Source organism: Pseudophryne corroboree, chromosome 1, assembly GCF_028390025.1.
Source record: "Pseudophryne corroboree isolate aPseCor3 chromosome 1, aPseCor3.hap2, whole genome shotgun sequence".
Taxonomy (NCBI): Eukaryota; Metazoa; Chordata; class Amphibia; order Anura; family Myobatrachidae; genus Pseudophryne; species Pseudophryne corroboree.
This window is the reverse complement of record NC_086444.1, coordinates 587,183,552-587,195,651: the sequence shown is the minus strand read 5'-3', so window position 1 is coordinate 587,195,651 and position 12,100 is coordinate 587,183,552.

Here is a 12,100-nt window from a genome sequence, read left to right as displayed (position 1 = left end):
TGTGTATATACCATAACTGGGCCAAGGGGGGAAGCAATATAATTTTTTTTCGCCTCTGGGCGTCTGGTATTAACAAGGAATGGTTACACAGTACGTACAGGCAAGCAAACAAAATAAAAATGACAAAACTTACAGTTCAATCCTTGTAGATTGGCTGGATAGGTAATTGAGGCTGGGGGCCCTCCCTGACTTGCTCATATAACGATAACTCAAATTCAGATAATTGGGCATAACTTTCCCTGCGATATGATGATCTATATTGTGGGGTGGAATTGGCCTAGATACTTCATATCTTGGAAACAATGCTTCTTAAAGATATGCAATTCACAGCCCACCTGCAAATAGACCAGATAAACTTTGTGATTATGGAAATATTAATTTCACTTCATAAACCATATCCAATGTGATGTGCCTAATACATACCTCCCAACATGACCCTCTTCAGGAGGGACACAATGCTCTGCTCCAGGTCTTTTCTCTTAATATATGATTGCCGGCACCTGTGCTGAACAGGTTAATGGATAAGAAAGGTGTTTCACTACAGGTGATGGTAATTATAAATTAAGAGGGAAGTCCAGGAGCAGAGCATTGTGTCCCTCCTGGAGAGGGTCATGTTTGGAGGTATGCCTAATATAATGTAGTGAACAATGGCCCTCATTCCGAGTTGTTCGCTCGCTAGCTGCTTTTAGCAGCATTGCACATGCTAGGCTGCCGCCCTCTGGGAGTGTATCTTAGCTTAGCAGAATAGCGAACGAAAGATTAGCAGAACTGCTACTAAATAATTTCCTGCAGTTTCTGAGTAGCTCCAGACCTACTCCTAGATTGCGATCAGCTCAGTCCGTTTAGTTCCTGGTTTGACGTCACAAACACGCCCAGCGTTCGGCCAGCCACTCCCCCGTTTCTCCAGACACTCCCGCGTTTTTCCCTGACACGCCTGCGTTTTTTAGCACACTCCCGGAAAACGTTCAGTTACCTCCCAGAAACACCCCTTTCCTGTCAATCACTCACCGATCAGCAGTGCGACTGAAAAGCGCCGCACGAACACCAGCAAATCTACTAAGTTTTGTGTTAAATAACTTAGTGCATGCGCGCTGCGTGCCATGCGCAATTGCGCATGCACATTTTCCACCTAATCGCTGCGTTGCGAAAAACGGCAACGAGCGAACAACTCGGAATGACCACCAATGTGGGCATATCAATACACATGTGACCTAATTACCTAAAGACAAAAGAACTTGCACTCTACAGGTCCTGTCACAAAATGTGGCCCTTCCTGCTGACCAGTTTAGCATAACTGACATCTGCTATGGACTTCCACAGTTAATTACCATTCCAATGAAGCTTCCTATTTCTGTGTGGACAGACCAGTACACCAAAAGAACTTAACAAGGGCCTGTGAATGTGCATCTACATTGGACCTTCTGTACTAAGATTATTCTGAATGTAATTAACCAACCCAATATCACCTGAAAACTAAAACTAGTAATATTAATATTCACTACTTATTATTATTATCTATGATTATTCACAGTTCCTAATGACATACTGTATATTCACCATGCTATCTAGCTAATTTTTAACAGACTGCAATGTTAGGAGGGAAGCTAGGTTCTATTTTGCATCACTGAGCCAGCACATTGTAAATAACAGACTGTTATGGGGCCCAATTCAGGGGGTACTTCTGAGTTGATCGCAGCAGCAAATTTGTTAGCAGTTGGGCAAAACCATGTGCACTGCAGGGGGGGCAGATATAACATGTGCAGAAAGAGTAAGGTTTGGGTGGGGTGTGTTCAAACTGAAATCTAAATTGCACTGTAAAAATCAAGCAGCCATTATTTACCCCGCACAGAAACATAATAACCCACCCAAATCTAACTCTCTCTGCACATGTTATATCTGCCACCCCTGCACTGCACATGGGGGTAATTCTGAGTTGATCGCAGCAGGATTTTTGTTAGCAGTTGGGCAAAACCATGTGCACTGCAGGGGGGGGGGGGGGGGGGTAGATATAACATGTGCAGAGAGAGTTAGATTTGGGTGGGGTGTGTTCAATCTGCAAACCATGGCCCTCATTGCGAGTTGTTCGCTCGCAAGGCAATTTTAGCAGTATTGCACACGCTAAGCCGCCGCCTACTGGGAGTGAATCTTAGCATCTTAAAATTGCGAACGATGTATTCGCAATATTGCGATTACACACCTCGTAGCAGTTTCTGAGTAGCTTCAGACTTACTCGGCATCTGCGATCAGTTCAGTGCTTGTCGTTCCTGGTTTGACGTCACAAACACTCCCAGCGTTCGCCCAGACACTCCTCCGTTTCTCCGGCCACTCCTGCGTTTTTTCCGGAAACGGTAGCGTTTTTTCCCACACGCCCATAAAACGGCCTGTTTCCGCCCAGTAACACCCATTTCCTGTCAATCACATTACGATCGCCAGAACGATGAAAAAGCCGTGAGTAAAATTACTAAGTGCATAGCAAATTTACTTGGCGCAGTCGCAGTGCGGACATTGCGCATGCGCATTAAGCGGAAAATCGCTGCGATGCGAAGATTTTTACCGAGCGAACAACTCGGAATGAGGGCCCATGTGCACTGCAGGGGGGGGCAGATATAACATGTGCAGAGAGAGTAAGATTTGGGTGGGGTGTGTTCAAACTGAAATCTAAATTGCACTGTAAAAATCAAGCAGACAACATATTAACCCTGCACAGAAACAAAAGAACCCACCCAAATCTAACTCTCTCTGCACATGTTATATCTGCCACCCCTGCACTGCACATGGGGGTAATTCTGAGTTGATCGCAGCAGGATTTTTGTCAGCAGTTGGGCAAAACCATGTGCACTGCAGGGGGGGGGGGGGGGTAGATATAACATGTGCAGAGAGAGTTAGATTTGGGTGGGGTGTGTTCAATCTGCAATCTAAATTGCAGTGTAAAAATAAAGCAGCCAGTATTTACCCTGCACAGAAACAAAATAACCCATCCAAATCTAACTCTCTCTGCACATGTTATATCTGCCTCCCCTGCAGTGCACATGGGCCCTCATTCCGAGTTGTTCGCTCGTTCTTTTTCATCGCATCGCAGTGAAAATCCGCTTAGTACGCATGCGCAAAGTTCGCACTGCGACTGCGCCAAGTAACTTTACTATGAAGAAAGTATTTTTACTCACGGCTTTTTCTTCGCTCCGGCGATCGTAATGTGATTGACAGGAAATGGGTGTTACTGGGCGGAAACACGGCGTTTCAGGGGCGTGTGGCTGAAAACGCTACCGTTTCCGGAAAAAACGCAGGAGTGGCCGGGGAAACGGTGGGAGTGCCTGGGCGAACGCTGGGTGTGTTTGTGACGTCAACCAGGAACGACAAGCACTGAAATGATCGCACAGGCAGAGTAAGTCTGGAGCTACTCAGAAACTGCTAAGTAGTTAGTAATCGCAATATTGCGAATACATCGGTCGCAATTTTAAGAAGCTAAGATTCACTCCCAGTAGGCGGCGGCTTAGCGTGTGTAACTCTGCTAAATTCGCCTTGCGACCGATCAACTCGGAATGAGGGCCATGGTTTTGCCCAACTGCTAACAAAAATCCTGCTGCGATCAACTCAGAATTACCCCCATGGTTGTGCCCAACTGCTAACAAATTTGCTGCAGCGATCAACTCTGAATTAAGCCCATAGGGGTTCATTCCGACCTGATCGCACGCTGCACTTCTTTGCAGCGGTGCGATCGGGTCGGAATTGCGCATGTGCGGCGTGCACCTTGCGCACGTGCGTCATTGCCTGGTGACGGCTGTCGCCGGGAATGAGGAAAGCGGTCGCAGTGGAGACCGCAAGAAGATTGACAGGAGGAAGGCGTGTCGGGGCGTCAACTGACCGTTTTCCGGGAGTGGTCCAGCGAACACAGGCGTGTCCAGGCGTTTGGAGGGCAGATGTCTGACGTCAGAGCCGGGACCTTCATCGCTGGAACTATCGCACAGGGTAAGTAGCTTCAGAGCTGGTCTTGTTTTGCAGGAAACTTTTATAGCATAGCAGAGCTGCACAAGCGGTCGCAGCCCTGCTATTCTAAAATACACTCCCCCATAGGCGGCGTCAGGTTGATCGCACGAGCAGCAAAAAGTTGCTACGTGCGATCAACTCAGAATGACCCCCTATGTTGTTTTGTGGATTCTAACATAACTTGGCAAAGGTATATAATTTCCATTGCAGTTATTATTTTAAACAATATGTTTATTGAAGATCAGAATGGAACACGGCAATGAAAAAAATGACAAAATATTAAAAATAAAGGCACATGTGCGGCGTGCACCTTGCGCATGTGCGTCATTGCCCGGTGACGGCTGTCGCTGGGAATGAGGAAAACGGTCGCAGCGGCGACCGCAAGAAGATTGACAGGAGGAAGGCGTGTCGGGGCGCCAACTGACCGTTTTCCGGGAGTGGTCCAGCGAACACAGGCGTGTCCAGGCGTTTGGAGGCAGTGTATGGCTGTATGTTTGAGAGAGGCTATGTATGTATGAATGAGAGAGGCTATGTATGTATGTATGTATGTATGTATGTATGTATGTATGTAAGTATGAGAGAGGCAGTGTATGGATGGATATATGTGTGTATGCATGGAGGCAGTGTATGTATGTATGTATGTATGTATGTATGAGAGAGGCTATGTATGGATGTATGAGAGAGGCGGTGTATGGATGGATGGATGGATTTGTGTATCTATGCATGGAGGCAGAGTATGGATGTATGTATGAGAGAGGCTATGTATGTATGTATGCAGAGCCGGCCCTAACCAATATGATGCCCTAGGCAAGATCTTGGCTGGTGCCCCCTAGCACCACCGCTGGTTCCGCCTCTGACCTTGCACAACCAACCCACTCACATGCACACAGCACTCACACTGCCACTAACACTGTGACCTCTGCCTCTGCTTGGATACAGATGTGTCCTCATAAATCTTGCCTCAGTGCTAAAGTTAGGCACATTTTTTTTAATGAAAATGCATCTTATTTGCATTGCTATGTGGATAGGATGCGCAAGTAGCTTCTGCTGATTAAAATGATATGCAGCTTGCCTATATACTGTGTGTGACTGTGGCTGTATCTGCATATGAAATGCTACACACAGAATATAGGCATGCCGCATATCATTTTAATCAGCAGAAGCTGCTGATGCCCCTATGCATATCAAATGCCCTAGGCAATTGCCTAGTTTGCCTATGCCTATGGCCGGCTCTGTATGTATGTATGTATGTATGTATGTATGTATGTATGTATGTATGTATGAGAGAGGCAGTGTATGTATGTATGAATGTATGAGAGAGTCAGTACATGGATGTATGGATGGATGTATGGATGGATGTATGTATGTATGTATGTATGTATGTATGTATGTATGAGAGAGGCAGTGAATGGATGCATGTATGTATGTTTGCATGTATGTATGTATGTATGTTTGCATGTATGTGAGAGACAGTGTATGTATGGCTGTGTATGTGTATATATATATTAGTGATGTGCACCGGACATTTTTCGGGTTTTGTGTTTTGGTTTTGGATTCGGTTCAGCTGCCGTGTTTTGGATTCGGACGCGTTTTGGCAAAACCTCCCTGAAATTTCTTTGTCGGATTCGGGTGTGTTTTGGATTCGGGTGTTTTTTTTTCAAAAACCCCTCAAAAACAGCTTAAATCATAGAATTTGGGGGTCATTTTGATCCCATAGTATTATTAACCTCAAAAACCATAATTTCCACTTATTTCCAGTCTATTCTGAACACCTCACACCTCACAATATTATTTTTAGTCCTAAAATTTGCACCGAGGTCACTGGATGACTAAGCTAAGCGACCCAAGTGGCCGGCACAAACACCTGGCCCATCTAGGAGTGGCACTGCAGTGTCAGACAGGATGGCACTTAAAAAAAATAGTCCCCAAACAGCACATGATGCAAAGAAAAAAAGAGGTGATCCAAGGTCGCTGGATGACTAAGCTAAGCGATCCAAGTGGCCGACACAAACACCTGGCCCATCTAGGAGTGGCACTGCAGTCTCAGACGGGATGGCACTTAAAAAAATAGTCCCCAAACAGCACATGATGCAGAGATAAATATATATATATATATATATATATATATATATACATACATACATACATACATACTGGTGGTCAGCAAAATTCTGCACTGTCCTCCTACTATATACTGCGCACAACTACAATGCAGCACAGATATGGATGGATAGTATACTTGACGACACAGAGGTAGAGCAATGGACTACTGTACCGTACTGCTATATATATATATATATATATACTGGTGGTCAGCAAAATTCTGCACTGTCCTCCTACTATATACTACAATGCAGCACAGATATGGAGCGTTTTCAGGCAGAGAACGTAGATATTTGCAGCACACTAAGCACAGATATTTGCAGCACACTGAGTACAGATATTTGCAGCACACTGAACACAGAAACTGAGAGAACGCAGCGACGTCCTCTCGCTATCATCTCCAATGCACGAGTGAAAATGGCGGTGACGCGCGGCTCTTTATATGCAATACGAATCTCGCGAGAATCAATTGGGTGTACCTCAATTGACTCTCCATTTTTAAAATAAGCAGCACTCTCTTATCCTATATCTAATTATTTATTGTTTTTATTGAATGTATTTAATCTAGTTGTTTTAGCTATATTTTACCCAGTATCATTTAGCATTATATATCCTCCGCTTTTTAACCCACCCCAATAATTTTTTTAATTATATAAATAAATATACTGTTATTTTTATTACGTATCCGGCAAGTTTCTTCATATTTATATCATATTTTATCAGACACTGTCGGTAGCTGATACCCCTATCTCCCTCTCTACATATCCAATCCAAGGCAGTTTATCCCTGCCAAATACTTAGGGGTTAGCTGACGCCTTATATCACTAAAGGAGTGTCTGAGTTGTGGTATTTATCATTTTATTATTCTAGTTCACATACACCTGTGGCGCCATGCTCCTACTATCCAATATATATATATATATATATATATAGCCCAGATGGTTGTCCGGCACTCCAACAACTCTAGCACCTGCTGTGGTGCCCGCTCTGTGTAATTGATATGCACCAGGAAAATGAGCCGCACTCACAGACTTGTAGATAAGATAAATACTCCGGCGTAAGACAAAAAGAGTCACATAGCCTGGATGTAGTTCCACTACATCCAGGCTATGTGACTCCTTGTGTCTTACGCCGGAGTATTTATCTTATCTACAAGTCTGTGAGTGCGGCTCATTTTCCTGGTGCATATATATATATATATATATATATATATATATGTGTATGAGAGACAGAATGAAAGAGAGATGTGTGTGGCAGAAATAAAGGGAGATAGTATATGTGTAAAAGAGAGCGAGAATGAGAATGACAGAGAAAAAGTAGAGAGATGTGAAGGAATGAGGGAGACAGAGTATGAATGTATACTGTATATGAGAAAGGCAGTGTATGGATATGTATGTATGCAGTGGCGTCACAAGGCGGGTGCGGGGGGTGCGGCCCGCACCCGGGTGTGACGCCTGGAGGAGGGTGACACCAAATGTCAGCTCCTCCGCACTGACAGGAACCAGGTGCTGCAGTGAGAAAGTCTCCTACAGCACCCGCCTCCTGTCACAGAAGAGGAGCCGACAGCACATGGAGACTGTCTCCGGGGGATGCCCAGCATCTCCGGAGATGCTGGGCACACCCCCAGAGTGACGATTCCGGGATCCCCGCGAAGCCACGCCCCTAAGTATAAGGTCACGCCCCTTTTTGCCGCGATCGCGGCAGGAGATCAGGGGCGCGCACCGGGTGTCACCACACCCGGTGATGCCTCTGTATGTATGTATGTATGTATGAGAGATGAATGAAATAAGAGATAGGCAGCTTGGTAGGGTGCCAGGATCTGGGAAGGGATGTGCCACTAGGTGTACCCATTAACTAATAAAGGATGTCTTTGAGAGATACATCCTTATACTCAATGCAGTCAGAAGGCTGGGAAATATATAAGACGCCACCTGTGTACTTTCACCTTAGTGACTGGGAAAGTGAGTAATTGATGGTGTTGGGGGGCAGTAGGCAGAAATTTTGCCTAGGGTGCCAAGAAACCTTGCACTGACCCTGCATCTTGTGCCATATTATGTATTGAGGCTGGGTGTATGAGGACACATCTGTTGGTGTAACTTCTCAGAAAGCACACAATTTTCAAGGAAACAAAACCTACTGTTAAATATAGGTGTACCAGCATTCCTCAGCAATCCAGAAAGGAGACCAACAAACAGTGGCAGAGCCGGCCTTAGGCATAGGCAAACTAGGCAAATGCCTAGGGCATTCGGTATGCTTGGGGGCACCAGCAGCTTCTGCTGATTAAAATGATATGCGGCATGCCTATATTCTGTGTGTGACTGTGTCTGTATCTGCATACGAAATGCTTCGTTGCAGTGTATTCCTGGAAATCACTGTAATGTACCATTTCGTATGCAGATACAGCCACAGTCGCACACAGAATATAGGCATGCAACATATCATTTTAATCAGCAGAAGCTGCTTGTGCATCCTAGCCACATAGTAATGCAAATAATATGATGCATTTTCATAAACAAAAGGCACCCGACGTTAGCAGAGCTGCCAGCTGACTCATGCCAGGCATTTCCTGCAGAACTAGCGGTGGTGCTAGGGGGCACCAGCCAAAATCTTGCCTAGGGCATCATATTGGTTAGGGCCGGCTCTGAACAGTGGTGTCACAAGGTGGGTGCAGGTCGCAGAGGGGGTGATACCAAAATGCCGGCTACTCCACAGTGACAGGAGCCATGTGCTGCAGTATGATATTACACTGCAGTGCCTGGCTCCTGTCACTGAGAATGACTGGCAGTGCAGTAAGAGTCTTCGGGGGTTGCCCAGAATTTCCGGGAATGCTGAACACCACCCCAGAGTGATGTAGAATGGGGGCTCCCTAGAAGCTATGCCCCCTTTCCACAAGGCCACACCCCAGTTTCAGGCAAACACGTCTTTGCATGCGCAGAGGAAATATTGGTTGCACGGGGTTGCCGCCACTGCCAACAGATAACAAGACAGACTGCATTTTGTCAAAATATTGTATTCACGACTAATACAACTTTCACTCCAGTAGTGGAACTACTGCCACTACACTGATACACTATGAGGCTCACTGATGTCAGTCCATCATCACAAATCCTCCTACCATGCTCAGATGTGCATGCATAGGGCCCAGTAAAGCCGCCTTCTGACCATGGTTCCCTCTGATAGTCTATGGCACTATATTGCTTTATCATTTAATATAGTATGCACTTGATATTGGTGTCGCTTTACAATGTTTTCTAAGATTTTTTAAAGGCTGAAGGAAACTGCACAACTGTCCCACTTTGGTGAGACACTACTATTTTTTGAGGACTATCGTGTGTCTCGCAATTAGCACTTATATCTTAATGAGAGGATAGGGGTTTTGTATAGAGATGAGCGGGTTCGGTTTCTCTGAATCCGAACCCGCCAGAACTTCATGTTTTTTTTCACGGGTCCGAGCGACTCGGATCTTCCCGCCTTGCTCGGTTAACCCGAGCGCGCCCGAACGTCATCATGACGCTGTCGGATTCTCGCGAGGCTCGGATTCTATCGCGAGACTCGGATTCTATATAAGGAGCCGCGCGTCGCCGCCATTTTCACACGTGCATTGAGATTGATAGGGAGAGGACGTGGCTGGCGTCCTCTCCATTTAGATTATAAGAGACTGAGAGAGATTTACTGGAGCTGACTAGGAGGAGTACTGTTACTGTAGAAGTGTAGAGACTGAGTGGAGAGAGTTTACTAGTGAGGACAGTGCAGTTTACTTTATAATCCGTTCTCTGCCTGAAAAAAGCGATACACAGCACACAGTGACTCAGTCACATACCATATCTGTGTGCACTGCTCAGGCTCAGGCCAGTGTGCTGCATCATCTATTATCTATATATAATATTATATATATCTGTCTGACTGCTCAGCTCACACAGCTTATAATTGTGGGGGAGACTGGGGAGCACTACTGCAGTGCCAGTTATAGGTTATAGCAGGAGCCAGGAGTACATAATATATTATATAGTGAGTGACCACCAGACACACAGTGCAGTTTATTTAATATATCCGTTCTCTGCCTGAAAAAAGCGATACACACAGTGACTCAGTCAGTCACATACCATATCTGTGTGCACTGCTCAGGCTCAGGCCAGTGTGCTGCATCATCTATTATCTATATATAATATTATATATATCTGTCTGACTGCTCAGCTCACACAGCTTATAATTGTGGGGGAGACTGGGGAGCACTACTGCAGTGCCAGTTATAGGTTATAGCAGGAGCCAGGAGTACATAATATATTATATAGTGAGTGACCACCAGACACACAGTGCAGTTTATTTAATATATCCGTTCTCTGCCTGAAAAAAGCGATACACACAGTGACTCAGTCAGTCACATACCATATCTGTGTGCACTGCTCAGGCTCAGGCCAGTGTGCTGCATCATCTATATATATTATATATCTGTCTGACTGCTCAGCTCACACAGCTTATAATTGTGGGGGAGACTGGGGAGCACTACTGCAGTGCCAGTTATAGGTTATAGCAGGAGCCAGGAGTACATATTATATTAAAATTAAACAGTGCACACTTTTGCTGCAGGAGTGCCACTGCCAGTGTGACTGACCAGTGACCTGACCACACTGACCACCAGTATAGTTAGTAGTATACTTATATTGTGATTGCCTGAAAAAGTTAAACACTCGTCGTGTGACTTCACTTGTGTGTTTTTTTTTTTTTTATTCTATAAAAATAAAACTCATTCTGCTGACAGACAGTGTCCAGCAGGTCCGTCATTATATAATATATAATATATACCTGTCCGGCTGCAGTAGTGATATATATATATTTTTTATATCATTTATCATCCAGTCGCAGCAGACACAGTACGGTAGTTCACGGCTGTGGCTACCTCTGTGTCTCTGCACTCGGCAGGCAGTCCGTCCATAATTGTAATACCACCTAACCGTGGATTTTTTTCATTCTTCTTTATACATACATAGTTACATAGACATCTTCTCTTTATCAACCAGTCTATATTAGCTGCAGACACAGTACAGTACGGTAGTTCACGGCTGTGGCTACCTCTGTGTCTGCACTCGGCAGGCAGTCCGTCCATAATTGTATACCACCTAACCGTGTTTTTTTTTCATTCTTCTTTATACATACATAGTTACATAGACATCTTCTCTTTATCAACCAGTCTATATTAGCTGCAGACACAGTACAGTACGGTAGTTCACGGCTGTGGCTACCTCTGTGTCTGCACTCGGCAGGCAGTCCGTCCATAATTGTATACCACCTAACCGTGGATTTTTTTCAGTCTTCTTTATACATACATAGTTACATAGACATCTTCTCTTTATCAACCAGTCTATATTAGCTGCAGACACAGTACAGTACGGTAGTTCACGGCTGTGGCTACCTCTGTGTCTGCAGTCGGCAGGCAGTCCATAATTGTATACTAGTATCCATCTCCATTGTTTACCTGAGGTGCCTTTTAGTTGTGCCTATTAAAATATGGAGAACAAAAATGTTGAGGTTCCAAAATTAGGGAAAGATCAAGATCCACTTCCACCTCGTGCTGAAGCTGCTGCCACTAGTCATGGCCGAGACGATGAAATGCCAGCAACGTCGTCTGCCAAGGCCGATGCCCAATGTCATAGTACAGAGCATGTCAAATCCAAAACACCAAATATCAGAAAAAAAAGGACTCCAAAACCTAAAATAAAATTGTCGGAGGAGAAGCGTAAACTTGCCAATATGCCATTTACCACACGGAGTGGCAAGGAACGGCTGAGGCCCTGGCCTATGTTCATGGCTAGTGGTTCAGCTTCACATGAGGATGGAAGCACTCAGCCTCTCGCTAGAAAAATGAAAAGACTCAAGCTGGCAAAAGCAGCACAGCAAAGAACTGTGCATTCTTCGAAATCCCAAATCCACAAGGAGAGTCCAATTGTGTCGGTTGCGATGCCTGACCTTCCCAACACTGGACGTGAAGAGCATGCGCCTTCCACCATTTGCACGC